The sequence below is a fragment of the Suricata suricatta genome, chromosome 11, assembly GCF_006229205.1.
Source record: "Suricata suricatta isolate VVHF042 chromosome 11, meerkat_22Aug2017_6uvM2_HiC, whole genome shotgun sequence".
Classification (NCBI taxonomy): Eukaryota; Metazoa; Chordata; class Mammalia; order Carnivora; family Herpestidae; genus Suricata; species Suricata suricatta.
Genome location: NC_043710.1, coordinates 43,312,160 through 43,330,681, shown reverse-complemented (window position 1 = coordinate 43,330,681; position 18,522 = coordinate 43,312,160). Strand labels below are relative to the sequence as shown.

Here is an 18,522-nt window from a genome sequence, read left to right as displayed (position 1 = left end):
GTTCAAGCCCCACATCAGCTCTCTGCTGTCAGCGCAGAGCCCACTTGAGATCCTCTGTCCCCTCTTTCTCTCTACCCTTCCCCCCACCCTCTCTCTCTGCCCCTCCCGCACTCATGCTCACTTGCTCTCTCTCTCTCTCTCTCTCAAAAATTATAAAAATGAAAGGTGGCAGTTTACAAAAGAACCCCTGCTGAGCCCTAGTGAGAGAGCAACCCCAGTTGCTGCACAGCTCACCCAAGGAACATCTCTCTTTAGGAACTTCTTCATGCTCATAGAGACTGGTTATGGGACACGAGCCCGCACCACAGTGACCTCTGAGGCCCCTCATGCAGTCCCAGCGCAGGCCAAGGGCTCCAGCCCTTTGGGTTAAGGATGAGCTTCACCTCCCCCAGGTTTTTGTCTTCCTCCTCCCTACCCCGCAGCGGGTAAGGCAGAATATGCCTCTTAAACCTCTGCCTTAAGGTGTAAGATTTAACCTCTAGGGTATGCTCAGGATTCCTCTTCATGTGGGTCATAAAGAAGCATGTCCCTGTGGGCCTGTAGTTGAGTCATCTGACAGTCCCAAGGACCCTTCAGCTCCTTTGGCAATAAATGCAAATTAAACTTCCTTAGTGACTCTAACTTGAATGGCAAAGGTCAGTTTACAGGGTCAGCTTAAAGTTTAAGGACAGATTTCAACGATGAAATAGCCACTGCAAAACCTTGGGAGGGAGAATGCCAAAAAGCGAAGAGGACCCAGGCCTACCCCGCAAAACTAGGGCCTGCCTTGACTGGCACGGTAGACGTGAGTGTTTGCTTAGTCACCCAGCTCGTGACAAAGGACCAATCACCAAGATATTTATTTTGTCTTCTCTCCTGCTCTGGTGAGCTAATTACAAAGTAATTAAATTAGCTACAGAATAAATTAGTTGTTATCAAAGGGAAAATCAAGGCATGCTTAGGAAAATTATTTAGGATAAAACACTGGCTTGAACAATTATTCTAGACTGAGAAATATTTTTGTGGATTTCTTTTACTAATGTATTTCTTATTTCAAGAAGAAAATTCTAGGGGCGCCTGGGTGGCTCAGTCGGTTGGGCCTCCGACTTCGGCTCAGGTCAGATCTCATGTTTGTGGGTTCGGGCCCCGTGTCGGGCTCTGTGCTGACAGCTGGCTCGGAGCCTGGAGCTGCTTCCGGTTCTGTGTCTCCCTCTCTCTCTGACCCTCCCCCTCTCATGCTCTGTCTCTCTCTGTATCAAAAATAAATAAACATTAAAAAAAAATTAAAAAGAAAAAAAAGAAGAAGAAAATTCTAAATTTAAAGGCACACCGAATGGAAATATTTATTCTCCCCTTAATTAATGGCGAGGAGTAGGAGGAGGAGTGGAAGGTGGAAGAGGAGGAGGAGGAGGAAAGCGTGTTTGAATCCTTGAAAACACTAGAAGGGGCAGTCTATGTGGAATGTGTGCGTGAGGGTCCTCTTCAGCTTCAGGTCGCAGAGTCACTGAAATGTCGTCACAGGTGGAAGTTAGTGGCACCTGCTGTACGTGTCGTCATTTGACACAGCCACCTCACCACACGCTGCCGCCATGCCTTTTTTGAAAGTATGTACTCTGCTCTCTTCAAAAATTGTGAGAATGTACAGATTCATATCCAGTTCTAAATTACACTTCTATCAGATACCATGCAAAGTTCAAAAAGTGGCTGTCTCCGATCAATCGGCTTTGCAAAGCCCTGAAGGAAGTCATTCCCGTTTGATCACAGAGAGGTGGAGATGCCTTGTGGTAAGTGCTTGGCGTCCCACTCTCTGACCAGCTGAGAGTTATTTAGGAACTGAAAGAGTGTGGGGTACTAATGGTGAAGACAAAAAATGACTGGGAAAAGCCTGGAGTCAAAGGGCAAAAGCTGGAACCATTAAAGATAATACAACAAAATCCCACAGTCAAAAGCCCCAGAATACCATGGGTTTCTTCACAGTGCAGGTCAAATCAAATTCCATAAGCATACTTCTTTATGGTGGAGGGTAAAATGGCAGGCCCCATGTTTGGGCCCAAAACAAACAGCATTGATTACAAGGTCAGAGAACAATATTGGGCAGAAAAATAATCTGTGGGTCTTAGGGGTTGGTGAGGCCAGTCTGAGTCAGGGACACACAGAAGCTACAGAAAGGCTGGTGTGCAAGTGAACAGCATTAGAAAATGGGATCTTGAAGGATTCTTAACTGGGGCTTCATGTGTGCAATTTAGAACCTTTCTCTGCTGTCTCACACTTATTTCACTGTCTTCACTAGTTCCATCAACATTGGCACGATCATCTTCATCAACATATCTTTGCAACCATCCTTGATGAATGCCTAAGGATAACCCTAAACATGGAATTTCTGGGCCTAAGCCTGTATACATTTCTGGTGCTTTTAATATTATTAGCAAACGAGCCTCTAGATGATTATACAATCTGTCCCTCATGAGGTCATTTCAAAGTTCCCGTGTCCCCACCTAGTCACCACTTGCCTCATGCCTTTTTCTCTAGGACTGAATTTTAATATAGCGTTAAAAGGGATTCCATCCCTTTCATTTTTAGTAGGAGAAAAAAGAAAGCCCATGGAGCATAGGTGATGTGTCCTCCAAGCTAATAGTAGAGCTTGGGGCGCAGGGGAGAGACACTGAGGTCTACACCACCTGCTCCTGGCTTTAGACCTGAAGTCTGACAGGTGCTGCTCAGAAATGTCCAGGATAGGCTACTCTAGAGAAACACAAAGTGGATGAGTGGTTGTCTCGGGCTGGGGAAAGGAAGGGAGGTGGGACTGACTGCTAATGTCTGTAAGGATCTCTGGGAAGTGTGGACAATCAAAATGGTCTACATTGACGTGGTGATGCTTGCACCGTCATTTATACATCCAGACATCATCTAGTGTAGTCACAGTGAGACCGTACTAGAAACCTTTGGATTGTACACTTTGAAGGGGTAAGTTGTATGGTATGTTAAATATATGTCAATAAACCTTCTATTAAAAACTAGGTGCTCAGGAAACATCTGTGGAAAGAGCAAAGAAAAGAGATCAAAGATCCCCGTTCCTTGATTTCCCACCAGGGGCTGTTCCACTTTCCTCTGTTTTGACAGAAGTGTGTGTGTCTGCAGTGATCTCAGCAACGGTTTTGCGTCCCCTCGGTCAGGCGTCCCCCTGTTTCCAGTTCGCCCCACTCTGCCTCGTCTCAGCACTTATGGATGAAAAGTGAAAACAGGGTCTGATCTTTATCGTTTTCTGTTTCCTCGAGAATCTAGCTCAGGGCAGGTCCCAAAGTAGGAACCTGATAAATGTCTGCTTACTGAATTACTGGTGAAATGTAAGTAAATTTAATATTAACTAATAAGGCAGTGACATAGTAGTACTTCCTAACACTGATGCCTAATTTTCTGAAGCTGCCACCTCAGGCTCTATAAATGAGTTGGCAGTTACCCAGTTTGGCATTTGGGCCGTTCTGATTTCCCTCCTCACATTTCAGTGCTTGTCGTGAGTGGTCACGGGTCCCATTTTGCCCTCGTGTCTAAAAATGCAGAGCTAAATTTAGGGCTCAAGAGTAGTGACTGCTGGCCACAGGGCCAACCCAGAATCCATAGGGCTTAAGGCCTGGGAGAGGGTCCTTTTTCAGAAAAGAGAATGCAGAATTATGAATGCTAATTAAGTGTAGGATCTCTGAAGCTTCTACAGGGAGGGCCCTCAAAGTTAAGCTTCCTTGGCCGTTGGTACATCTGCCTCTGGCCATGCTCCTTTCCCTGCTCCTTTTAATTGTGTTTTATTTTGTTTTTGTGTTTAAGTGGCCATTGTTAGAAGCAGTTTACTATGCTCAGCCTCCTAGCCTTCCAATTCTTCTTAAAAGCAGAGTTTAAGCAATTGCTTAATTAACTCTCCTTGCTACTGTGCAGATCACTACAATGATGAAAGGAACATCCCATCTGGAATGAAGGCCAGACTCTAAAAATCAGTGTGTAATGTGAAAACCACACCAAGTCACAATTATCCTTGCATCCCTGAAATCACTTACAAAATATGGAATATGGAATTTTATGGGTATGACCTTGAGTTTTCGCTCTTGAACACGTTCTTCCATCCCCATCCACCAGGCTGACAACTACCAATCCTTCAAGACAGAGCTGAAGAACTCTGAAGTCTGCTGTGCTCTGTCCACACCCCTGGTCTCTGGCCGTCCCACCCCTAACTCATTTTTGGCTCCATGCTAATGTCTAATTAGTAGCTTGTCCTGTGCACTAGAGTGTAAGCTTTCTGAGACTAGGGAGTTTGAATTATTAATTTTTAATACCTCAGTGTCTTGCATAGTGATTATTATCCTAGGAACTAGCTAATATGTGAGATATGTGGAAAGAAAGGAAGGAGGAAGAGGTGGAGAAACAGATCTGGAATCATTCGCTTTCCATCAAAGCCATAGAAAAGAAAATATTGTTAACGTCCATTTAATTAAATTCTATAAGGTTTTATTGTTGATGTCATACATTTTTTGTCTTTATGTGAAACGCCTTTTAGCTTATTTCATTATTCTCACTTTCGGTGATTTGTTTTAAAGTTATACAAGGGATTCATTAAAACCTGTAGTGCTCCCAGATCCTAGGAGAGGGTCCTCTATAGGACAGTGGCTGAGCGGGCTGGCTCTGAAGGGGAGCACCCCCCCTCCAAATCCTTCTTGGCTACTTACCATCGGTGTGGCTTTGGCAAGTTGCGTACCCTCCCTAAGCCTCAGTTTCCTCATCTATATGATGGAGATAACAAAACTAATAACTTCACAACATAGGCTTGAAATTTAAATGAGAAAATACATACAACTGAATAAATACACATAGCTGTTCAATAAATGATTATTATGGACAAAATCTAATATATCCAATCCTAAGTTATGGCTTCATTAGTAGGTGACTGACTAGAAAGCAGCAGATTCTAATAAAGGAAAAAGAGAACATTCACAGAGAGAAAATGAGGTGGTGGGGAAACCATTTTTATTCTAATATGTTTAGCTCATTTTCTTATAATTAAGCTACAAGATTATTCCTTCACCTACGAAATGGATAAATTCTTCATTGTATTAACTTGTTTGAAAAAGATATCCTACTTTAAGTGGAATGAAATTCCCTTTAATATGATTTCCTAGCAAGATTAGACTGTAATATGGATTAACACCCTAAATGGAGAGCTCTAATGGACCACTGTAGGAGCAAAACATGAGTCAAAAACATCCCCCCTTCATAAATGGCAGTCTCTGAGGAGACATCCATCAGTGTCAGAGGGGTCTCATAGCATCAACCACAGGAGTAATCATCGCTGACACTGACTGAACGCTTGCTGTGTGTCAGGCAGCCCAAGTGAGGCTTCCCCGCCTGGCTGAAGCCCCTTGCCTATGCCGGAGACTGACTTCCCACGTACAGTGACAGAACAATCTGGCTAGTGAGCAGTTCGGCCCCAAGGATCCTTTCCTGAGAGTCTGAGCACCTGCACCGCAGCCTTGGCAACCTCTCTCATCGGCATGGATCCCAGCAGAGGGAGGGAGGACCTCTCAAGGGCTCAAATCATCCAGATGAGAGGAATCCTTGGGACAATATTTGCCTCAAGTCCTCTCTGCAGAAAGCCCTTCTGCCCTCCCCTCCCCCAGACATCCTCTATATTTCCTGCCCAGTACCTCTCACTTCCGGAAACGATCTCGTACCTCTGTGTATGTTTCAGGGGCAAGCAGCTTCCGTGCACACAAGGACCGTTCTGTCTTTTTCCACGCATCAGCCCCCGCATGCCTAGGACAGTGTGTGGCCCAGAGCAGTGTTCCATGGACGTGTGTTGAATGAAAATAAGGAAGGAGGGTGGGACAGGGACGGGACGACACCCTCTCTAATGGCAGGGATTCTCACACTCCCAGAGCTGGTGCTTGATCATCCAGATTGGGTGACACTCCACTGAAATCTGTTCTCTGAGACTCTGTTTTCCAAATTTATCCAGCCCCACTCCCACCCTCACCCACCTTGGCTAACCTACTCCTCCTTTTGAGCCAAACTCACTGAGTAGCCTTTGGATTCTTTCACTTTCTATCATGCCAAATCTTATTCTTCCTGCTTAACCCTTAGGGAAACATACCTTCTTTTACCACGATTTCTGCAGGTGGCTAATGTCATCGATTATTGGACTCCTGCAACTCTCAGAGGGTAATCTTCTCTTTAATTCAAGTTTCAAGGCTATCTCACTGTGGGCTCCTATGTACCACTGATTACACAGAACAGAGTCAAGCAGACGTGTTGGCACTGCTCTTTATAGATTCTTCTGGAAGCTGTGATGCTGTTAATCTCTGCTGTGTTTGTGCTAATAGTGTCTGTCTATAATCAACCTCGATCTTCCCTTCACCATGCCCAAAGGTAAATGGCAGTGTGCAGGAACACACTAAGGTAGCCTTTGGGGTCCAGGTAATCCCCTCACCTGCCCTGCCAGGGCCCGAGAACTCCTGATTTAGGAAGTTGATCTCTCCCCTGATTCCTCCTTGGGGTGTATTCCCTAAGTCAAAAGTCAATAGTTAGATATCCCTGCAAAGGAGCAGGCAAAAATGTTTTTGTTTGACATAGCGGTGATGGAAACAAGACCATGTTTCTCTTTTATGGAACCTCGGAGAGTAATTCATTGAGATCTTGACATTTAATATCACCCAGTCACCTCTCCAGCAAGACATTTGCTTCGGCTCTATCAGCCCCTCACACAGACATCGCTGCTGGCACTTACTGGGTCATGTTGTTAGGTGGGCTGCTTTTAATGTCAAAGGCAGGATTTGGCAAGAAGAAGTGGCACCTGCTTTATTGAAAGACATCTTCATATTTTACCCCCTGAAAGAGAAACGTGCAATGTAAATGTCCTTAAGAGGTGATTATCGTACATCAACATGTCCCTTCCACAAAGCATTGTACCAGACACCCAATCACACACAGTCACCAAGAATGGAGGTCGCAGATGGAGAATTTGAGCTTTCAGAGAAAACAAATGTGTAAACTCCTAAGCGTCTGCCTGCTTCTGGCCGACACAGAGCCGGGTCATCAGAGTAGTACCCACTGGCTTAAAAAGGAGCTTTATACCTCAGAGAGGGTGGGAGAAGAAGATGGCATTCAGGTCCCCATTGCCTGGAGTCTATGAATCAGTACATATGAGATACATTACCTCCCCCCACAGACATTTATGCACTGAATTAAAAGAAAAGATCAAGCATGTGATATCGATTCACACATTAGCGTTGGTCCCCTAGCATCAAGGGAGACATTATCGTGAAGGACTTTTCCTCTCCACTCTTCAAACGCTGGACCAATCATTCCAGCAGTGGGAGCAGGGCAGTCCAAAATCCATAAGGCTTAGCAACTCAGATACAAAGAAAATGAAATCAGAAATCCAGGGTGTTTTGCTATCCCTGCTAAGGGCCTATTTATGCTATAATATCAATCTTTTAAATTTCACATAGTTTTTAAAAAAAACAGGAGATGGGGAGTGCATGGGTGGCTTAGTCAGTTGGGCATTCGACTTCGGCTCAGGTCATGATCTCACAGTTTGTGGGTTCGAGTCCCCTGTCAGCTCTGTGCTGAGAGCTCAGAGCTTGGAGGCTGCATCAGATTCTGTGTCTCCCTCTCTCTACCCCTCACCCACTCATGTTTCATCTCACACTCAACAATAAATAAACATTTAAAAAAATTTAAATTTCACATAATTTGGAAGCACCTGGGTGGCTCAGTTAGTTGGCATCTATCTGACTCTTGATCTAGGCTCAGGTCAGGTTCTCATGGTCATGGGATCGAGCCCCAAGTTGGGTTTTGCGCTGAGCGTGGAGCCTGCTTACGATTCTCTCTCCCTCTGCCCTTCTCCCTGCTGGCTTGCATTTTCTCTCTCTGAAATAAAAAAATAAAGAAAATTAATAGAATTAAAATTAAAGTTTATAAATAAATAAATACGTTTCACATAGTTGGACCCCAGCAAATCTGACTGAGACATTCCCTGTCTAAAATCCTTGTGTGGCTCTTCTTGCCTACAGCTGTGACTTTCAGACTGCTCGGCAGGGCCTCCAGGTAAGACTTCCAAGGTATGAAGGGTGGGTGTTTTCTTTTTATCTGTTCTAGAAGCTGGGTTTCCAAGTAGGATTTGCAGCAAGTGTTTTGTGACTTAGAAATAAAGTTCCAAAGGGACTGTCCTATGGGATGAAGTCTGGACGAGTCCTGCCTGGCTATTTCTCACAGAGCCCCTCTGCGCACCCGCACAGTGCAGGCATATGCCCGATGGCCTTCCTCTCCCTTACAGAGTCTGGTCTCCCTTCCATTTTCTGCCTAGAATGTCTTCGTTCTTCTCTTCCAGGTGGATCTGTATTCTTGCTTGAAGATTAGGTTCAAATTTGGCCATTCGAATGCTATTCTTTGTGCATTCCCAGTAATTAGCCAAATTTTCCCAGCATTGTGGAGGTGTTGACGCATGTGGAATTATTACATGTGTCTGAATCTTGCACCAATCAGCACGCTCACAGAAGATAGAGTCCATGTCTTATCTCTTTCCTCCTCCATCTTCCTCCAGGGCTTGGCATGCGGTAGGCACTCAATAAATATTTGATGGATGGAGGCAGAGCTGTTTAATTCACCACTAGTTAGCAAGTTGGCATTTTCCCAAACAGCTTTATTCAGGATTTCAAAGACACAGACCTAGTCTCATAACCAACTCAAGCAGCTCTGTTTGACAAAGAACATAACTTCTTTTAACTACTTCTGTTTGGATCTGAATTTCATTTTTGTAAAAATAACTATTCTAAAATTAAAAGAAATATTGAACAGAAGCCATACATCAAAAACCCATGGACAATAACAGTCTCTTAAATTGGCATGGTTTGACCCTGCTAATCTGAAGTCACTTCACTTAAAATCTATGCAGCTCCCTGTTGCCTGTGGCTTTCTAATTCCTCCACAGGGCTTCAGGGGTTCCTTGGGGACCTCTACAGTTCAGGTCTCCATGGAGATCTGACCGGGAGGGATGTGGCTCTGGGCCCCATACCCTTTGCAGCAATCAAAGAGGTTTCACAAAATCTCAATGTTTAAATGTTCTGTGTTTTCAGGTTTCTTTGTTTTAATTGCCTTTTGCTGAGCCTGACTGGCCAGTCCACCAGCGTCCTCACCACTTGCTGTTTTTCTCTGTCTATCCGCACCTGCCTGACCCCAGATATATTTGAGTTTGCAACAAACCCAGCCCTCAAAGAACACTTTTCATTGCTATGACCTCCTTTCCAGGCCCAAAGTACACACATCCTTGCTTTAAGTTTTATAATTTTTTTAAAGTTTTTTTAATGTTTATTTTTGAGAAAGAGACAGAGGACAAGCAGGGGAGGGGCAGAAAGAGAGAGGGAGACACAGAATCCGAAGCAGGCTCGAGGCTATTGGCACAGAGCCTGATGCGGGGCTGGAAACAACCAGCCACAAGATCATGACCTGAGCCGAAGTCGGACACTTAACCAACTGAGCCTCCCAGGGGCCCCATCATCTTTGTTTGTATATAGTTGTCATCACTTTGCACACATCATTTTATATTTTCTTCCTTCACTTAACACTGTAGCACAGTGTTCCATTATGTGAGACACAGCTTTCATGGTTACCTTTTGAAATGACAAATGTTTAGGGTGTTTGGCTCTAATTTATTAAGGTTCTCTATTACAGTTCAAACAAGTTTATGCTCTTAGAAAAAATGCTGTGTTGAATATTCTCATATTTTCTGGAAATAAATGTGTTCTTATTGATTTTAACGGGTTCCTTATATGTTATTGATTGTACTATTCTGATGCAAGTTTTTTCTCAATGTTCTTTTTCTTTCCATTTCTCCAATTTTTGTGATTAAAACATGTAAAATATTATCCGGTTGAATCTTTTGATCTCCATTGTTATTTCTTCTATTGCCTTGAGCCTTTGAAAGTTCTTTATAGTTCATTATTGACAGTTCCCAAGATCTGATGCAATCTTGGTTCTTTACTCTTTCAGTTATCCTGTAGATTTAAAATATGTAGGTGTGGGGCACCTGGGTGGCTCAATCAGTTAAGCGTTCCAGGGTGCTAGCACTCCAGAGCCAGAGCCTGCTTGGGATTTTCTCCCCCCCCTCTCTCTGCCCCTCCCCGACTCTTGCTTTTTCTCTCTGTCCCTCTCTCAAAATAAATAAACTTAAAAAAATAAATAAATAAAACTAAAAATACACATTTAAATTTTTAATGTATTTGAGCATATTTGGTACATGTTTAGATATAAAGGATATTTAAATAAATATCTATTAAATAACTTCTCCTTTACTCATTGTTCATCACCCTTCATTATACATCGAGTCATTGTATACCAGGAGGTTAATTTCAGCACTTCCGATTCTCCTCTACCGTACTTTATGTCTGGTTTTGTATCAGTCATGCACTGTTTTAATTATCTTAGCTTTGTAATATGTATAGAATTCATACTCCTAGTCTTACCTCATCAGAAGACTTCTTTTTTTTAACATCCTTTCATGTTCCTGAACTGCCTGCCTAATAAATGCTAGAATCATTTTGTCAGATTGTAAGAAAAAGTGGTGATTTTGATTTAGAATACCTCAAGTCGTTATTACTTAACTTCTTAAATCATTCCAAGTGTTCTAGGCATCTTATATTCTTATATTGTCATATTTATATGATTCTAGCTCCTTCCTGCTTGCATACGTATGGTAGTATACATGGTATATGGTAATATATTGTGGATGGTAATGCCTCTGATTTCTTAACTTGAACACCAAATCTGCCTTCTTTCTAAGCTTGTTGGTTTAGTTCCAACTGTTTAGCAAAGTCTTTGTAAATATTTCTCTCTTCTTTCCCAACAGTTGTTCCTTGTATCTTTTGCAATTTGCCTAAAGCAGTATTAAGTGATAATGGTAGTGACATTCTTCTCTGGGGCCTGTATTTGAGAGAAAAGCTTTTAGTTTTATTCCCTTATTGGTTCATGGCTCTAAATAGTATGTTTATCAAGTTAAGGTACAAATTATTTTCCTCAAAATAAAAGGTTTTATCAGTTCCTCTTTTGAAATATATTGAAACAGTATGCATCATCTAATGTTAATAGATTTTCTTTTATTGATTTGTTTTCCACATTCCTGGAGTAACCTTCATTAAAGATCAAACTTGTCACATAGAATACATGAGATGGAGTCCAGTCCAGCCTGGGTTCTGATATAGACAGCTTAGCTTGGAAATTGTCTGTTCCTTGGGAGTTTGAAGAAATCCATTAAGTCCGTGTGCCTTGCTTTTTTGAGTTTTCTGAGAATTTGTAAAATTTCTTTCTCTGTAATTAGTTTAATAAGGTCTCCTACTTCATTGTTTCATTTGGGGTATTTTATATTTTTATTATAAAATATTATCCATAGGGGCGCCTGGGCGGCTCAGTCGGTTGAGCGTCTGGCTTTGGCTCAGGTCATGATCCTGGGTTTGTGGGTTCGAGCCCCACATGGGGCTCTGTGCTGCCAGCTCAGAGCCTGGAGCCTGCTTCGGATTCTGTGTCTCCCTCTCTCTCTGCCCCTCCCCTGCTGTCTCTTTCTCTGTCTCAAAAATAAATAAACATTAAAAAAAATAGGGGTCACATTACTTACATCCAGGGTTGCTCTATGAAGCAACGTATATGAAGTTCTTAGCATTATGCTGGTCCTCAAAATAGAAGGTATCACAAGGCTCTCTCTTTTTTAATGCTGTTGCTCTCCTTTCTCTTTTGTTCTTAATTATATTTGCATGGGCTTTTCATCATATTTTCAGAAGCAACATATAAGCAATGAGTAGCCACTGAAGGATTTTGAAGAAAGAGCATCAGCTTTCGTAATTGAGTGTCCATGCGAGGTTTGTGGGCAGGCCATCAGAAGACGGGCCTTTGCTGTGAGAAATGACACAGTTGACAAGGGGCCAGCTGTAGACCCTTCTTGCCAAGTGGGATGTGAAGGTGGAGGCTTTACATTCATAGTCCGTGAACACAGGCTCCAGGGCTCAGGAGAGGCCCTTTCAAGGGCTCCAGGGAATGGGAAATTGACCAACTGGCCCCCAATTGTCCTGTTCCAGCATCCAACCCTTTAGGGCCTAGAAACAGACGCTGACAAACACCATGACCCAGACTAAACCCGGCTTTTGAATGGGACAACAAAACAGGCTTTGTTCATCCTTTTGAAATGGGGCCCAATTATGTTTGATTAATAAATGAAACTCTGTGTCCAAATAGGAGAGACACTGTAGAGAAATGGTCAGAAAGCACTTTGTGTAGAAAAGGCTGATGAAGCTTTCAGAGGGCATTCATCTGCCTGGAGCTGCTCTAAGACAGAGAGAAATTTTCAGCTTCCAAATCCTTCTGTTGTTGCCCTATCTTCCTCCTCCCCCCGCCCCATTTTTTGGAAATATGTTTAATTCTTCTACTTAAGATTTATTTGGCCTCCTTGGCTGATGGATTTCTGTGTTTATTCTGTCATTTAGAAAAAAATGCACTGTGAAAAACATTCCTGACCTGAAATGTCAACAGAAAAATAAGACAGAAGGTTGACGGTGGTAATTCATCAAAAGATACTCATTGAGCACTTTCTGTGTACAAAGCACTGTGGCGTACACTATGAGGAAAGAACTAAGAAATAGTCCCTACCCTCAAAAGTCCTTCAGTCCAGTTGGGGAAATGACTAGATAATAGACTGGCTACAGTACAAGAGAAATGGAAATAAAGTCTGTAATCAGGTTGTAAGGCAAACGTGTAGGAGCACAGATCAGTGGAATGGATCAAAAGAATTTTCGTGAGCAAGTTGCATGTATGTTGCGTCTTAGAATATTAATAGGCTTCTGATCAGCATGTATTCCTGCAGATTCTTTTGGATGAGCCAGCCAGTGCCCCCGTGCACTATCCCCAGATGTCAGCAAGCACAAGCAGGGATTCTGGGCTATTCCATCAGCCCCATGGATGCACACAGGCACACAAACATTCCCAATTCACATGTGTTTGCTTTCCTCTCCCTCACTGCATTTGTTCAGCCCAAATCCTTACTCCCAGGTGGCTTCTGGGCCTCCTCAGCTTGATGACCTCCAAAGATTGGCTTCTTAGATCTACACTTTTCTATATGGATTTTGGTTCTGCTCCTTTCCTGGAGTTTTAGCCCCTTCCTTTATGTCATCTTGTGAAAGTAACTCTCTGATTCAGTCCCCTGTCCATAAAGTCCCCAGCCCTCGCCAGGAAAACCTCGCTTCAAGGTAACTGTTGGAAGAAGTCCCTTCATTAACCATCTAAGAGGCCTGGGGGTATTCCAGGCTCTCCTTCACTCCCCTGCCCTAGGGAAGGTAAAGGGAGGTGAAGGGAAGGCACTGAGGACATTCCACCTGCAATGCCAGCCAGAAGGCTAGCATAACTGGAGGTTGTGCATCAAGTTCTAGGAGAACCTGAGGAGAAATCACCCATTCCCAACCGGTAAATTTACTGAAGAAGTTGGAACTGGTTGCAAGCCGAGTTAACCGGTCTTGCCCTGTAACAAACTCTTCCTGAGAGACAAGATGCTGGTGGCACAGGGGGTGGGGGGGAGTGGGGAGGTGGATACGTTTGTTAGAATGCTGCCAGCCACAAGTGGGACAGGAAACTTAGCCAAGAGTGGCTGAAACAACCTGGACATTGACTGTCTCGCTGAATGAGAAGTTTGAAGATAGCTGGCTTCAAGGTTAAGAGAGTGGCTCGCGGATGTCATCAGGAACTAAGCCACTTCCATCATTCTGCTCAGCCATGTTTAAAGTGTCAGCCATGGCTCCCTTTGTGGACACAAGATCGTTAGAGCACTTCCACACATTGCCTCCTCCTATGACAACCTAGGTGATTTCTTCCATTCAGAGTGCTGTTGATCTGGTTACTCGTGGTCTAAGGGATCGGATATGGCATCATTCATGTGTCTGGAAGGCTGGGACTGTTGACTGGCGTGCCCACACATGGCTTCCTCAGCATGGTGGTCTCAGGGAATAAGACCTCTTACATGGTGGCTCAGAGTTCCCAAAGAGAGTGTTCCAAAAGACAGAGAGTGGGAGCTGCCAGCTTCTCAAGGCCGGGCCCTAGAAATTGGCCCAAGCAGTCACAAAGCCTCCCACAGGCAAGGGGAGGGGACATAGACTCCCACCTCTTTGTGGGAGTAATGATAGAATTTATGGTCATCTTTGACCCATACATAGGTTGTGGACCAAGCTGTTGTAAGAAAGCAATCAAAACTATGGTTTGTAACTGAGATTGAAGTTTATTTCCCTCGCACACAACAGTACAGAGGGGAGCAACACAGGCTGGTGGTCTGTTTCTGCCAGGCTCTGCACATGGCTCCCACGTCTGGGTCCAAATCAGCTCCTCCTTTCCAAGAAGCAGGAAGAGTCATGAAAACAGAAAGCAAACAGCTTTCTTAAATAAGGTGATCCGAAAGTTATACATAGCCCTTCTGTTTGCATCACATTGGCTAAATATTAATCTATGGCCACACCTCACTGCAAGTTATTACCACATGGAAAATAGGGAGAATGGGGCTGAGTGACAGCTACGTCTTGGTCTCTCCCCACAGCTGAAAAAGAAATAGGTGGTGATGGAGGAGATTCAACTCCAAATAAGAAACTTGATATCTGGGGCAGTTTATGAATCAGCCTTGAAAGTGCAGAGAGTCTTCATGTCCAGGTCTGGGTGGTGAATCATAGGTGCTCTGAGTACACCTCTAAGTGTGGGGCCACTCACCCACACAGAAGCAAGCTGTGGGCAAGTAACCCCCTATTAGGAGAGAGAACTCGCTCAAACCTCTCACCAAATACTAATGATAATTATCAATTGGGTTCATGTGATGAGATTCTTCTTCTTAGAAATGTCTGATGCAGCATCTTACTCCACATTTCCTAAAGACCACAAAAGAATTAGTTGAAAAAGAATGTGCCAAATAGTCCGCTAAATGGTTTATCAAACATAATTATACCGCAGATTTAACTCGTATATTCCCATAAAGGGGTGCCTGGGTGGCTCAGTTGGCTAAGCATCCAACTTCAGCTCGGGTCATGATCTCATGATTTGTGGGTTCAAGCCCCACATCAGGCTCTGTGCCTGCTTCGAGTTCTGTGTATCCCTCTCTCTCTCTGCTCCTCCCCCGCTTGCATTCTGTCTCCATCTCTCTCTCAAAAATAAATAAAAATTTAAAATAAAACCCATTCCCTTAAAGAAGGTGTAACGTCCATACAGCCCCCCTCTCACTCGGGCATTGGTGAAGCCCTTCTTAGAAGGAGTGTGGGGCATGGGTGTTCTCAGGGTGTCTTCGGCCTTCTTCTTGGTTCTGAGAAACTCACCGAGCCATGTTTGCATCCCACACCAAAGCAGGTCAGTGAGGTCTCTTGCCTGTGTCACAGCCTTTGGTCTCTGCCCGTGAGTGCTCCCAATTCATTCGTTTCAGCTCCAACATTTGTCATATAAGCCTAAGAGCAGTCCTATTCCTGTCTGCTTTCTTGACTGGGCTTCTGAGTATACTTTTACTTAACAAAATGTTTTCCATTACTTTAAAAAAAAAATAGGATTGACGGCTATGGGGAGGCTCCTCGGGCTCAGGGCACAGACAGCTTATGCTCTCGTATATTTTCACAACCATTTTCAAGAAATAAATGGTCTTTCCACTGGCTCTTGAGCGATAATTTTAATAATATATTTGAGGACATATTTGAAATGGGATGAGAGTATTATGATTCTTGACTTCACTTATTTATAGTTGAATCTCTTTCGCTTCTGTATGTAAAAGCAGAAAGAAAAAAGTACTTCTTTCCTGAAGAGGCAGAATAGACTGACAGAATAAAAAACAATTTTTCTACTCAAAAGACTTGTTTGAAAATCATCTCTGCCACTTATTAGGTCTGTGACCCTGGGCAAAGTACTAGGATCTTTGGGTTTACACCTGCTCATGGATAAAATAAGGATGATGATAATAATTCTCACAGTATCATGCTATTATGAGGGTTAGGTTAGCTCGTTTATGTAAAGCACTGAGCATAGTGCCTAATACTAATAAATTTTTTAACATTTATTCATTTTTGAATGACAGAGAAAGACAGAGTGTGAGCAGGGGAGGGACAGAGAAAGAGGGAGACACAGAATCCAAAGTAGGGTCCAGGCTCTGAGCCGTCAGCACAGAGCCCGATGAGAGGCTCAGACACACTAACTGTGAGATCGTGACCTGAACAGAAGTCGGATGCTTAACCCAATGAGCCACCCAGGAGCCCCAACCTAATGCTATTAATACCATCATTTATTGAACACTTACTGTGTGGCAGGCACTATCTAGGTCAGTGGATGTCTTTTGGGAACTTGTTAGAAATACAGATTCTCCTCGGGCCCCACCCCAGACCCACTGAATCAGAACTTCTGCAGGTGGGGGTCCAATACTGTGCTTTAAGCCCACCTGGTGATTCAGATGCATATTTATGTTCTTAGCCCACCAGCCTAGGTGTTGGAGCAGTGGAGAATATGATGTTCACATCCACATTACACTACAGCTAATAGTTTGTGCAGAAACAAATGCAGACATGCCCTCTTCTATTTTGTTTGGTGATGGCCCCAGAGAGTTAGTCACATCTGTGCCATGTGTGGCTCTCAGAACATTTCCTTGCAAGGAGATGGAAGGTAGGAGACTTGGGAAAGCCAAACACCTCACGTCCTCCTCCCTCCCAGGTCCTCTCTTTCCTCCTCTAGAGGGTCTTTGTCCTGTGGTAGATGGTTTGTACAACACCCATGAAGAACCCAGCCACTCCAGAAAGAGTGAACAGATTCTCCTTAGCCCTGGCACTTGGGGCCGACCCATATCTCCCTGACTTGTCATTGATAAAATATGAGCTCTTTGAGGGCAAGGACCATGTCTTCATCATCTCTGTGTTCCCAGCACCTGGTACACATGGCAGACACCTCATAAATGGGTGGTGAATGGGTGACATGTCAGCCCCAAATATCAGAGGGACATTTGTTCCAGGAGCATTCAGGTGGCAGGTGTGCTCTCGCAGCCAATATATCTCCGGCCCTGGTGACAGGTAGGCTGCAGGATTTGCCCAAGGACCTGTGAAATGTTACCTGAGCGCTGCCTGCTCCGTCCATCGGCTCAATTCAGTGCCACAAGGAAGGCTGTGTGACAGTCTCAGGGAAGATCAGGACCACATTAGGAACAGGCTAGAAAAGTAAACTGCAAATATCCCTTTCTTTGCTCTGTCATAATTGTTTTCCCAGTTGCAGGCAAGGTTGAAATCAACTCTGTTGACTGGGTAGAATAACTTTTCTGTTGCAAGTATCCTGAGCAACAGAGGACTGAATTCTGCTCTGGCCTGTGGTAAAGGAGCAAAGCCCTCAGTGGGATAGATGGGAGCTGAGCAAGGCCTTCACTGAGGAAGAATTTGGCCCTATTCTAGGGCTTTCCCTGGGATTGTCACTGCCTTCTAGGTCTTTTCATACTGGGTGGGTGCAGAAAGCCACCCTACTCCCCAGCCTGCCCCCCACCCACTGTCACTGAAGCCAGAAGCCATTCATCTAGCTCACTTAGAAGAACCAGAATAAGTATAGATTTCTTCTTCCACACATTAATTTATGGGACCTTCCTATTTCGTTCTCACTGCAATGCTCCTACCTACTGTGGTCACATTTAGCTTTATTGAAAAGAATTCATCCTTCGCTAAGAGACATTGACAGTTAAATTCAGACTCTGAGGGGAAAGCTATTCCAGCTTAGCCTTCTTTTTCCAAGTGAGAGTGGAGACAGTAGGTATTGGGCTATGAGGAGGGGCCCCATTATGAGGAAATGGGGTGGAAGTTGAAAGAGGAAGACTAGGTGCAGAAGGTCTGAGTTAAACCACATGTAGAAATGGTCCTGAGATCTGGTTATGAGTGGGGGATAGCTGGATTCCAGCCATCACAACAAGGATGTGTCCTCTAAAGTCAAATGCCACCTATTTGTATCATACTGTAGCCTGGCTGAAGGCAGATATACCTAGAAGGGAATGGTCTTCCTGCCTCTAGACCAAGGGTGGTCAAAGAGAAGGAGTTGGCCAACGTCTTCCATGTGGGCCAAGAGAGTAGGTACCATGACCAGCAGATGTGATATTTTGATGTACAAGGCAGGTCTGTCCCCATCATGGAGGTAAGCGCATTTGACTAAGATAGGTCTGTGACTCTGTCCATTAAACTATTCAGCTCCACATCTTTTCCTTCAACTCTGTGCTTCCCAGGCAACATTCAGTTAAGAATATGGCTTCTCAAAAAGACCGCTACACATGGAGGCTGCAGCGCCCAGCACTCAAAGGTTTTCATAAATATCCCTTTTGAGTTCCTCACCATTGAGAGCATCTTCTACTTCTTGAGAGTTTGGGTGACCTCCTCTGCATACACCACCAAAGTCAAGGTCCTGGGTCAGAAAAGGAGAAGACTATACTCTGGACATGGCCCAGCCAACATCCCAGATGACAATGCTCTTGAATTCAGCTATGAGAAGGGGCTATTTTTTCCC

At 44.0% G+C, this 18,522-nt stretch overlaps 1 protein-coding gene across 1 annotated transcript in view; it reads left to right on the top strand.

The window, feature by feature from the left end:
• SPON1 (spondin 1) overlaps positions 1-18,522 on the top strand; it is a 258,449-nt gene that overhangs the window by 190,354 nt on the left and 49,573 nt on the right. The gene's annotated exons all lie outside the window — the stretch shown is intronic.